At 31.3% G+C, this 5,956-nt stretch overlaps 1 long non-coding RNA gene across 1 annotated transcript; it reads left to right on the top strand.

The window, feature by feature from the left end:
* Positions 1–2,302: 2,302 nt before the first annotated feature.
* Positions 2,303–3,096, top strand: LOC111378162. The gene is made up of 2 exons (XR_002699821.1): positions 2,303–2,442; positions 2,550–3,096. It is a non-coding gene; the product is annotated as an uncharacterized LOC111378162 (long non-coding RNA).
* The last annotated feature ends 2,860 nt before the right edge of the window (positions 3,097–5,956 follow it).

A 5,956-nucleotide genomic window follows, 5' to 3' on the forward strand; every position in this document is an offset into this window, starting at 1 on the left:
TTTTTTGAGTTTGAGATAAAATATTATTTACGGTTCCTCATTTCAGAGTTTAATAGATTTCCTAATATTTATAAATTCTCATGAATTGTATAAAATTTGATAGAATTTAATCAATTTAATAAGATTTGAATGGATTTCTATTTTGTAGATTTTAAAAGATTTTCATGGATTTTATAGTTTTTGGGTAAAATTTATAAATATGTTTAACATAAGCCACAAATTTTTACTTCATCTTTAACGACTCATTCTTACACATATGCACGTTAATAAATCATAGAAAATGATCGAATCATTGTTCAATTGTTCGTTAAACATTGAATATTATAACAGAATTCCAATAAAAAATACACTCAATATTCAACAAAATGGGAGAGTGGGAGAGGACAAAAATATGCAGTGTTAAATAATCAAAGTCGTAATCAATATGAATTAGTTCAAAAGGCCACAACCTTGTGAGATACAAACACACAGATGTACACATACATGACCACAAGACAATTAATTCCATACCCCCAGAATTCTAATTGACCATGCAGATACAAAAGAAAAAATTGTAGGATATCATCCTCACATGTCTTTGTTAGGATTTGCAGGTATATACAGTGGCGAATCCAAGATTTTGAGTCAGCATGGACGGTCGTTCATTGTCGACTGCAATAAAATATTAAGAACTCGTTTGATGTCTTTTTTTTTTATTTGTAAAAAATGCATTTTGAAATAGTGATTTGATGAAGAATAATTGGTTAAAAATAAGGAAAAGTTCTGAATTTACATGTAATATTATTTTATTGAAGAATATATGGTTGAAAATAAAATAGAGATAAATACATTTTGAAATAAATAGGAATCAAACAAGACCTAAAATTTAACTATAACAATTATTTTGTTGAAATTGAACATATATAATTTTATTATAAGAATGAATCATATTTACTAAATGATATTGTTGCCAAGTTTTATATAATTCGAAGGAAGAGCTCGGGTTCAAATGTGTACAATTGCATAACCACTAAAATTAATATATATAAATTTGTTAACTTTATTACCACAAATCAATAAGTGCCATAGTCGTCAACCCTTTAATAATCCTAACAAAAGTGCCAAGTTCGAATCCCCTCTTCCTTATTCCACTAATTTGCCATTTATTTTTGGTAAAAATTGTAGAAGTGAAAAAAATAAAAAATCATACAGTAAATTGGTTGTAAAAGGAATTGAACCCGCGACTTGCAAAACATAAAAAGCCGGTCCACCCAACTTAGCTAGAAGCAACATTTAATTTTAAAATGCATTATCAGAAATATAATCTAAAAAATGTATCTGTTGTCAACAAAAAAAATGGCTGTCGACGGATCCAGCACGCGCGGCCGCGTGTGCTCGCCAGGTGCTAAATCCGCCATTGGGTATATATAGAAAACACACAGCTCTTCCCAAGAAAAAGGAATAGGGTACAGAACTTGAAAGACGAAGTTGTTCCAGTATGCATACTAAAAATCGTAAATTACCATAATAATTTTCAGCACATCTATAAAATAGTAAACAATATATAGCTTCAATAAGAAAAAATAAGTTCAATAAAAAATCACACCCAATTTATGATAGGATGATATATATATTTTGTTTTGGGGGCCTACAGAATGTTGAGGTCCTAGGACATTGCCTAATATGCCTTGGGCCAGGGCAAATCCTGTTCAGATCCAGTGGCGGTGCCATAGTGTAATGAGGTGATCCTAGTGGCGAGTGTAACATGAAATTGTACAAGAACGGGTAAATGTAGTTCTATTACAATAAATATTACAAAGTGGGGGTGGCGGCGACAATAATGAAAAGGTGTAACAATGAATATTGTGAGTGGTTGTGGCAATAGAGGTGATAGTTTAGCATTGAATTTTACAAGTATTGATGAAAATAAACGACAAAATGTGTGTTATTCTATTACTGAGAAACTATGAGTTCCTTCTATACAGACCCCTTGCCACTTTTTGAATCCATCACCATTCCAGTCGTATGACCTTCGTCTAGGGTTAGGTTTTTATTATACATTATGTGAGAAGATGAAAATAAATGGTGAACTGTGTGCAACACAATATACTATGTAAACATAGTCTATGTTTTAATTTGATTAAATTATTATTTTTTAATCTTCTACTTTCAATCACACAAATTTTTATAAAATAATATTATAGGTAACTCAATAATTTTTCCTTTCTTTTTTAAATAATTCAGTTTAAAAAAAATATATATTATCCTATCTATTTTCATTTCGACAAGATGGAGGCCAAATGGGGGAAGTGGCCCGGCCCATTAACGGACCCAATCTAACTTTTCTAGTACATTCGGTTTGATGATAAAAAACGCACCTGGTGCACAGTAATCAAGGCCGATCCCCCAGATCCTTGTCATTCATAGCCTGCCGTCGTAGAATTTCGCTCCTCCGTTTAACCGGTAAAGTACTCTCATTTTCACATTCCTTCTCTTCAAATTTCAAGGTTTTAGTGTCATGCTCCTCGGACTGATTATTGGAAGATCTATCGAAAAATTGTTTTCATCAGGTGATTTTGCTGCATCTTTTGCAATATTCAACCATGTGAGTTCCATTATTTCTTTTTCTTTCAATCAGTTACATCTCTTTTAGGTTATTTATTATTGCCCTAAAATTAATCGTTATTGTTGCTTTCATTTGTTTGCCCTTATTACAAATCGATAATATGGTCGTCCGTCGACTAGCATTTTACTCTCTTTTGGCGAAGTCGATTTGTTTCAATTTCAGAAAGCCACGCAGTTCTGATAAAAAGGGAAAAAGAACTTTTTTTTATTAGTTTCTTACGTACTGTTTGGCTAGCCGTTGTAGCTTTTTTTGAATTTGATTATGAGCATATTTGGCTTTGCTTAAAAAGAGAGAGGAAAAAAAAAAGTGATAATGATAATTAGACGTTATTCGGGTTTTCGAATGAGCTAGAAAATTACTGTTCAATTGCTTGTGGTGCCCCTGTCTGGTTATGTAATAATTGCTTCATTGGTATAGAACTCTAGTTTAGGCTACTGAATTGAGCGCGTAAATTTTTTCTTGGTTAGTTAAGGACTATATTGTTCAATTCTCATCTATGAGCTAAGAGTTGGGACTATGATTTTGATTTCCACATTTTAGGTGCAATAAATAGACGTCAAAATAGTCAAATTCTTCAGTTGAAAAAAAAAAAGTGATAATGATAATTAGACGTTATTCGGGTCTTCGAATGAGCTAGAAAATTACTGTTCAATTGCTTGTGGTGCCCCTGTCTGGTTATGTAATAATTGCTTCATTGGTATAGAACTCTAGTTTAGGCTACTGAATTGAGTGCGTAAATTTTTTCTTGGTTAGTTAAGGACTATATTGTTCAATTCTCATCCATGAGCTAAGAGTTGGGACTATGATTTTGATTTCCACATTTTAGGTGCAATAAATAGACGTCAAAATAGTCAAATTCTTCAGTTCAATCTTTCATAAATTATTATCAATTGAAAAGTTCTCATACACGATCTTTTCACAGTAGAGAAATGTGAGATAGAAAGAAGAAGAAAATATTGTTCAAGATGGAGGGGGGAGAGAGAGAGAGGACAGCAAATATAGAGAGAGATAAGAAATGTTGTGAAATTTTTATGTTTGGGTTAAAATTGTTACTAATTCTTTTTACTTATATTTTTACTTTGAAATCCTTCAAAATCTATCTATTTAATGAAATCTTTTAAAATCAACTAGTTATTGAGGACATTTAAATTTCAAAATTACCTATTAAAATCTATGTTGAGGACACCTAAATTTATAAGTATTTTTAAAAATCTAGATTGAGACACTTATATTTTAATGAATTATATTTAAATCTGAATTGAGAATACTTCAATTTATATGGAGTTTTAAAATCTATCAAACTCTAGATTGAGGACACCCTCCTTATTCTAATTTTATCTTCAATGAATTCAACCAATATGCCCATACTTTGTAGAAATTAAAATTAAATTTTTAATCTAAATTAAGATGAATAATTAATTTTAATAATACATTTCACGGACTCATAATTTTCCAGACACGTATTCTGTAAATAAGGACATATTATACAATAGTTTAGCAGATTTTAATATGAACACTTTTATTTGTTATAGTTAAAAACAAATAAGTTAGTCATTCTATTTTTTTTTTGAAATAAAAAATTTAGAATTACATTAATCAATGTTGTCACACATATAGAGGAATGAAATGAACCAACTTGATGGTTATGAGCATCTAAGAGACTAAATAAAATGATGTCGGATAGTAAAATCTCACAAACAAATATTTTTTAACTGTAAATTAAAAAAAATCGAATTATGTTTGAAAGCAAAAATTTACTTAAACATGGAATTTTGTGACATTTCGACAAAACTTACATATATTGGCCAGCAAAATTAAATTATGGCCCCACGAAAAATTTGTTAGCCTAACCACCTGTTTGCTTTTCGTTATAATCTCCTTATATTTAAAGGTCAATGTCGGCCTTGTTTGATTCCCATATTTTTTAAAATGCATTTCTCTCTTTTCTTTTCAATTATATATTTTTCATTAAAATAATATTACACGTAAATAAAAAAACTTTTCTTAATTTTCGTTCACACATTTTCTATCAATCTACCATTCTAAAATTCATTTTTCCATGAAAATGGGTGTCAAACACCCTGTTAGCTAAACATTTCATAAAAATTGATAACTACAACTCACTTATCCACCATGTTGTGCCTAACTCGTTATTTTTGGATGCTAATGTGGGAGATTCGGGAGTGCGGATCCAGGTTTGAGATCAATAGCGTGTTGTATATCACGCATTGGCGGCATCTATTGGGGTAAATCTTCAAGAAGCAGATCCTAAAATTCATGGAGGGAATTAAGAGCTACTATCATTTCTCCATCATACTCCTTTATCACACACCCAATAAGGAAAAAGAGTATTGAGCTTTCTGGCACTTCCCAACAAATCTAGGAGGTGTTATAACAAAGTTGTTCTCTTCTTGTGAACTGGTTTCCTATGGTGATCTAAATTCTACAATTAGCAGAATCTTTCACTTTTGGAACATGAAGGAATATGAGTTTCAAAACCAATATATTTTCGCGTCAATCGTAGAGCCAAGGCCTTCCTAGAAGTAGGTGACATACCTGTGATGGGGAGGACTGCGCACCAAACCTTATCAGCATAGTTTGTTCCTAGTGAAAATTTCATGAGGCACTTATATTGAATGGGGAATGATGTTAGCATCATTTATCGATCTTACCTCTTGTCACAATCTCGGTCAATCTACAACTTCCAATATCGTTCATCATGTTCAATGGCTTCTTTCCGTGGACAACTCGAGTAAGAAATATATTGATTATGCCCTGTCAAAACCCTGTTGATCACACAAATAGGAAGGTTGATCTATGTTATGACTCTTTCAACAAGGTTCTAAACAACAAGATAATCTAAGCCCGCACTCCACATCATTCTACACATGTGAAAATTTGACCGAACCCACACTAGCTGAACCCCATGGGAGCCAAGCCTTTAAGATTTGACATGCGAGTAGTACAATGACCTAATCGACAATAGTGATTGAATTAAAATTTATACCATTCAATTAAAAGCTATGTGTCCCGATTCATTAAAATCATATAAAATTCTTGAAATTATATGCAAATTGAAGATAAATGAGAAGAAATTAGTCGTACAAAGATGGAATCTCAGTCTCCCCAAGTCAATGAAAAATCAATTTATAGAAATTGAAGACATAAAATAACAGCTAGAATCTCATGCTGAAATAATTCACGAATTAAAACAGGGCTCGAACGGCTTCTTCGCAAAGAATTACAATGACAAATTGAAACAACAACTTTTAAAAAGAATAAACATTTTCTGAATAAGCAGTTAAGTAGAATAATATATATTACTTTGTCCAGATTTTAAAATAAAGATTT

This window comes from Olea europaea, unplaced genomic scaffold (genome assembly GCF_002742605.1).
Source record: "Olea europaea var. sylvestris unplaced genomic scaffold, O_europaea_v1 scaffold1778, whole genome shotgun sequence".
Taxonomy (NCBI): domain Eukaryota; kingdom Viridiplantae; phylum Streptophyta; class Magnoliopsida; order Lamiales; family Oleaceae; genus Olea; species Olea europaea.